Source organism: Physeter macrocephalus, chromosome 7 (genome assembly GCF_002837175.3).
Source record: "Physeter macrocephalus isolate SW-GA chromosome 7, ASM283717v5, whole genome shotgun sequence".
Taxonomy (NCBI): Eukaryota; Metazoa; Chordata; class Mammalia; order Artiodactyla; family Physeteridae; genus Physeter; species Physeter macrocephalus.
Window position 1 is genome coordinate 101712975 of NC_041220.1, and position 5800 is coordinate 101718774.

Genomic DNA, 5800 nt, shown 5'->3' on the forward strand with positions numbered 1-5800 from the left:
AGCCGCTCCGCGGCAAGGGGGATCCTCCCGGACCGGGGCACAAACCCGTGTCCCCTGCATCGGCAGGCGGACTCTCAACCACTGCGCCACCAGGGAAGCCCAACCGTTCTCTTTAAAGACCAATCAGAGTTAAGATTTGCTGGTGTAGAAAAATGCTGTAGTGCAGCAATTAAGAACACAGGTTCAGTTAGTATGATAATCTGAGGGAACTATATTCAATATCCTGGTTTAGCAAACCATAGTGGAAAAGAATATGAAAAAGAAAAAAATATATATATATATGACAAACACTTTGCTGTATAGCAGAAATTAACACAACATTGCAAATCAACTGTACTTCAATGAAATAAATTTTAAAAAAAGAAAAAATAAGAACACACGTTCCTGAGGTCTGAAGACTGGAGTTTGAGTTCTAGCTCCACCACCTCTAGCTGTTGGTTCTCTCTGAACCTTAGTTTCCTAAATTATAAAACAATGCCTGATGACACGACTGTTCTGAGTAATGTAATGCATGTAAAGACCTCGGCATGGTGCCAGCCATATCATAACACTCAAAAGAGGTAATTATTTTTGTTAGCTATTTAGCATCAAGCTCTTCCTCCAGCTGGAGAAGGCGACTAGGTATGTGCCAGACCCTATGTGCGGTGCTTTCTGTGTATCATCTGATTTCACTGTCATAATAGCTGCACGAAGCCAAGGCTTTTATGATCCTCCTTTTTATCAATATAAACGAGGCTCCTGTGGCTGAGGGAGACTGGGCTGCTGCTCAAGGTCCCATGACTGAAAGTAGTAACGAGTAGGAATGAGTCTGATTTCAGTTTCTATGGGTTTCAAGGAATATTTGCTGACTTGAAATGTTGTTTATTTCTCTTAATCTTGGGCAATGTACTGGGATATGTGTAAGAAAGAGAATGAGGAATCTTGCTGGAAATCTTATCAGAAAGCTTGGCTGTCAGATTTATCATCTGGTTTTCTCCCTTCCTTCCCTCCTTCCTTCCCTCCTTCTTTCCTTCCTTCCTTCCTTCCTTCCTTCCTTCCTTCCTTCCTTCCTTCCCTCCTTCTTTCCTTCCTTCCTTCCTTCCTTCCTTCCTTCCTTCCTTCCTTCCTTCCTTCCTTCTTTCCTTTTCTCTCTCTCTCTCTCTCTCTTTCTGAGGGAGAGAAGGATGCCTCAGGTAAACCAATAAGTGCTTAGAGAAGAGAAATACAATGAAATCTTATGAGCTTAAAAAGTTCCACAGCTTTCTTACCATAAACTTTCTTGCTTGGGATAGGGAAACCACCGAATCTGAGGTTTTTGCCTAGAAAAATGTAGGTAAGTAGCGTTTATAAAATGGTCATGAGAGACAGCCTCTTGAACCATTTAGTAGTCTTAGCCCAAGTTTGGGGCGTGGCAGGTGCCAGGATGGTTCCACATATGAAAATCAATCAGTGTAATACACCTCATTACTAGAACAAAGGACAAAAACACATGATCATCTCAACTGATACGGAAAAAGCATTTGACAAAATTCAACATTCTTTTATGATAAAAAAACATTTGACAAACTAGGAATAGAAGGAAATTACTTCAACATGGTAAAGGCCATATATGAAAAGCCCACAACTTACATTATACTCAGTGGTGAAAAACTGAAAGCATCTGCTCTAAGATCAGGAACAAGGCAGGGATGCCCCGCCTCCCCCAACTTTACTTCTATTCAACATAGTACTCGAAATCCAAGCCAGAGCAATTAAGCAAGAGCTATAGACAGAATGTTTGTGTCCTCCCCAAATTCATATGTTGAAGTTTATGCCCCAGTGTGATGCTATTTGGAGATGGGGCCTTTGGGAGGTGATTAGGTCATAAGGGTGGAACTTTCATGAATGGGACTAGTTCCCTTATGAAAAAGACCCCGGAGAGCTTCTACTCTGCCCCTTCTACCATGTGAGAACACAGAAAGAAGACAGCCACTTATGAACCAAAAAGCAGGCCCTCCTTACCAGACACCAGATCTGCTGGTGCCTTTATCTTCGACTTTTCAGTCTCCAGAACTATGAGAAACAAAATTTCTGCTGCTTATAAGCCACCCAGTCTATAGTGTTTTATATTAACAGAGCAAACAGACTAAGACAGTAAGAAAAAGTTACAAAAGGCATCCAGATTGGGAAGGAAGAAGTAAAATTATCTCTGTTTGCAGAAGACATTGTCTTATAGAGAGAAAACCTTAAAGAGTCCCCTCCCACACACAAAAAATGTTGAAACTAATAAGCAAATTCAGCAAAGTTGCAGCACAGAAAATCAATATGGAAAATCAGTTGTGTTTCTACACACTAACAGTGAAACATCTAAAAAGGAAGCTAAGAAAACAATTCCATTTACAATAGCATGAAAAGAGCAAAACACTTAAGAATTAACTTAACCAAAGAGGCAAAAGACTTATATGCTGTAAACTATAAAAAACTGTTGAAAAAATTTAAAGACACAAACAAATGGAAAGTCACCCCATGTTCATAGATTGGAAAACTTAATATTGTTAAAATGTCAATACTACCCAAGACAATCAACAGATTTAATGCAATCCCTATCACAATCTCAATGGCATTTTTCTTATGAAAAGAAAAGTTCATCCTAAAACTCACATAGAATATTAAGGTTCCCTGAAACAGCCAAACCAGTTTTGAAAAACAACAAAATTAGAGGCTCAGGCGCCCTGATTTCAAAACATATTATAAAGCTACATCCATTAAAACAGTGTGGTACTGGCATAAAGACAGACATATAGACCAATGGGATAGAATAGAGAACCCAGAAGTAAAACCATGTGTATGTGGTCAAATAATCTTCAACAAGGATGCCAAGACCACTCAATGGGGAAAATACAGTATCTTCAACAAATGGTGTTGAGAAACTGGCTATCCACGTGCAAAAGAATGAAGTTGACCCTTACCTTACACAATAAACTCAGAAAGGATTAAAGACCTAAATGTGAGACCTAAAGTTATAAAACTCCTAGAAGAAAACACAGAGGAAATCTTCATGACATTGAGTTTGTTAATGACTTCTTGGATGTGACACCAAAAGCACAGGCAACAAAGGCAAACACAGACAAATGGGACCACCTCAAACTTAAAAACTTCTTCGCACCAAAGGACACAATCAATAGAATACAAAGACCAACTGTGGAATGGGAGAAGATATTTGCAGTTCCCTTCGGATCTAATTTCGTTCTTCTTCCTCTTGCTCACTGTCTGTCAACCACTCTGGCATCCCTGTTGTTCCTTAAACACACCAAGCACACTCTTGCTTTAAGGCCACTTTCCTCAGGGGTCTCACATTTCCTTCAGGCCTCTGCACAAACATCTTCTCACTGGAGAGGGCTTCCCCTGATGACCTTTCATACAAATACAACCCTTCCTCTCACCCCCACTGTAGTCCCGTCCAGCCAATTCTTTATGTTTCTCTGTAGCACTTCTCACCACTGGCCATACTGTATATTTATCATATTTTTTTTGATTTGCTTTCTCTTTTTCCCTCTAACCCCCCAGCTGGAGTAGAAACTCTGTGGGGGTATTAAGGCCTTTTATTTTTGTCCCTACTTTGCAGATAAAGAAACTGAAGTTTAAGGAGGTGGGGAAACTTGCCCAAGCAAGTAAGAAAGTAACAGGTATAGACTGGTACACACACTTGTCTGACGCCAAAGACCAAGGCTTTAACGGATACAACTGTATTGCTTTTCTGTCACGAGCTTAATAAAGAGATGGGTGGAGAGCTTTCTGAGTGGGCACCAAAGCCTGGGAGTGCCCAGGTGGCCACAAGGCATTCAGAGCCCAGTAACAGTCAACCAGGGTGGAGGCATATTGGAGAAGAGTGGGAGTAGAATTGGAAAGGGCCAGATCACATAGGGTCTCAGAACTCAGAACAAAGAAGAGTGTGGATTTTATGTGATGCTCATTACAGATTTCTGAGTATAGTTTTAAAGAAAGATGAATGTGGTGGTTTAACTATATGCCCATAAATTTCTTTGACACACCTCTCTTTAAAGGTGGAGCCAAATTTCCCTCCCCCTGAAGATGGGCTGGACTTAGTTTCCTGCTAAGTGGGTGGGTGATTTCCCAGGCGAGGTCCTAAAAGACACGGCTGCTCCTGGAAGCACTATTTTCTGCTCACATCGGGTGTTTTAGAGCCCTCTGTTTGGAGTCCTCTCCCGCCAGCACTCTACCACGGAGACACCTGCACATCCTCTATTGCTTCTGCTCTGCACCTTGCCCTTCCTGTCTCAGGTCCAGACTCCTCGTGTTGCTTTCCTTGCACTCTCGCTCTAATGTGTGTTGACATGCTGAATGAGACCTATTCTGCTCTCTTGACCACATGGCTGACTTTCTGCTGGTCTTGACCTCTCGTTTCTAACTGATGCCTGTCTACCCAGGCTTCTAATCCATCAGGTGCCCTCACCTCACTCCCAGGGATTTTCTCTACATCTTGGCCCACCAGTGCTGCCAAATCATCAACAGCCTCCAGCTCTGCCCTGAGCTGCCCAGAGACCGGCTGGTCATGACCTTCCTCAGGCAGGCACATCTTAGCCTTGTACTGTTCTTTCCTTCTTCAAATCATAAATTGTGTTTTTAAATTTTTTCCTTTTGGACTAATGCATAGATTGTCTATTATCTCACTCTAACACACCTTAGTTACTGTTTATCTATTTTAAATACTAGTGCATACTATTTAAATATTTAAAACTGTGCACACTATTTAAAATATTTCCACATCCTTTTCTTGATTTGATCCTTACAATCATCCCCATGGTGACAGTGAAGAGTATTTCCCCCATTTTAGGAAGAAGGAAATAATTCACTTTTCATTATGCTACAGAGCCTTTATTACTGGCCATGCTCTCTGACATTTTTTTTTTTCTCTTGATTTTAAAACAACTACTTAAATATTCAATAGTTGTGCTATGGATGGAATTGTGTCCCCACAAAATTCATACGTTGAAGCCCTAACCCTCAATGTGACTATATTTGGAGACAGGGCCTCTAAGGAGGTAATGAAGGTTAAACGAGGTATATGGTGGGGCCGTAATATAATAGGATTAGCATCCTTACAGGAAGAGACACCAAAGTGAGCACACAGGGATATGCCAGCTGCCTACAAGCCAGGAAGAGAGGACTCACTGGAAAGTGACCACACGAGCACCCTGATCTTAGGCTTCCAGCCTCCAGAATTGTGAGAAAATAAATGTCTGTGGTTGGAGCTACCTAGTCTATGGTATATTTTGTTACGGCAGCCTGAGCACACTAAGACAAACTGTAATCTTCAATAATAAATAATTTTACCCATTTAGAAAATGAAGCAACTATATGGGATAAAGTTATATATGGGATAAAGTTTGGTTCTACTTTACTAACTGGTAACAGTTCTACTGTGTAATTGCTCTTGGATGGGAACCACATTTTTCTTAGGGTTGGACTTCAGATGACCTTGCTTCCAAAGCCCTCTAATTTCCAATAGTTACTTTATTCCCCAGCTCAGCTGCAGAAAAATAGAGTAATAATTATGTAATAATTATGTAACAATTGAAAAGTGTAACACGCCTTCTTCTCTGGTCTAATCCACTGTTCAAGAAAAGCAACAAGTGAGGGGTAATACTTTTCCCTACAATGAGCAGAGAATGAATGATGGGCACTGTGATGGGGAAAAGTAATGCTCTAAAATACAGGTCATAGGGCTTCCCTGGTGGCGCAGTGGTTGGGAGTCCACCTGCCGATGCAGGGGAGGCGGGTTCTTGCCCCGGTCCGGGAAGATCCCACATGCCGCGGAGCG

The 5800-nt window shown here is 41.4% G+C and overlaps 1 protein-coding gene across 2 annotated transcripts in view; it reads right to left on the reverse strand.

Annotated features, from left to right (window-relative positions):
* The window catches only part of CC2D2A (coiled-coil and C2 domain containing 2A), a 141125-nt gene that overhangs the window by 123688 nt on the left and 11637 nt on the right, over positions 1–5800 (reverse strand). The window lies entirely within an intron of this gene.